The following is a 1,121-nucleotide window of genomic DNA, read 5'->3' as shown; positions in this document are numbered from 1 at the left end:
CCCCCTGAGAGGTTTATTTAGCCTACAGTGTGTAGAGGTTTCAATATAGCTGGCTTCAGGGGAGAGTGACATGACAGACAAGTGTTGCAGAGGAGAAACACTTCACGGTGTACAGAAGGCAGCAAAGTATACGTGCTGCCGAAGCGAGCACAAAGGCAGCAAAGTAACAAGGGGCCTTCACAGAGTCTTTCTGCCACTTTTATCCAGATTATTTAGGACAGATAGCACTCACACCCTTAATTCTAGTGACTCTGAGCCTAGCATAACACCATGAATCCATCCCGGAGTCAGACACTGTACATCCAGACACCTCTGAAAAAGCCCACCTAAGGCTGCATGGGGCTCTGTGAAACCGTAAGAGTCTGCCTCTGGCTTCCTAAATAATCATGTGCATCTCTTCATGCAAAAGGCATAATCTCCTCTGAGATGTAAGGCAAGCTCTGAGCTGTGAGCCCCTGTGCAAATGAAAAGAAAGTTAAACACTTCCAATATGCAATGGCACAAGATAAGCATGACCCATTCTAAGAGGTACAGATAGGAGGATACAAAGGAATGGGACCACAGCAAGTCCAAAATCTAGCAGGGCAAACACTGAGTCCTGTAGTTCCATATCCAGCATCCTAGCAATCTGTGGCAAGAAAGGCTTTGGTTTGGCTCTGGCTCTGTGACCCTGCTGGTGATTGTGGCTCCCATAGATCTCTCTTGGGTCTGCTCTGTTCCCTCCTTGCAGTTTTCCTCAGGCAATCTACGTTCCTGGCTTCTCCAAATTTCTGGGGAAACCCACTGCACCTTCTGCTACACAACACACTCACACCTTCACACAAAACCCACTCAGAGGCACATTGCCTTGCTTCCTAGGCCTTCTGAAATCTGATGCCACAGTTCTTCCATTCCGCATGCACTTAAAAACCAGGGCCATGTGGATGGATGATGCTAAGGTCTGCTTCCAGCTGGAGCAGTAGGTAGGCATCCTTCTCTTGTCTGTAGGAATTGAGTGTCAGGTGAGTACTTTTTTTTTTTTTAATTGTATTTTAGGGAAAGGTTTACAGGGTGTTCTGGGTCTCATTACTAGACTGGACATGTAGTGATCTTCCTTTTTTTTTTGGAACTGGGGGATTGAA

This window comes from Octodon degus, unplaced genomic scaffold (genome assembly GCF_000260255.1).
Source record: "Octodon degus isolate 3935 unplaced genomic scaffold, OctDeg1.0 scaffold00083, whole genome shotgun sequence".
Taxonomy (NCBI): domain Eukaryota; kingdom Metazoa; phylum Chordata; class Mammalia; order Rodentia; family Octodontidae; genus Octodon; species Octodon degus.
This window is presented reverse-complemented; position numbering follows the sequence as displayed.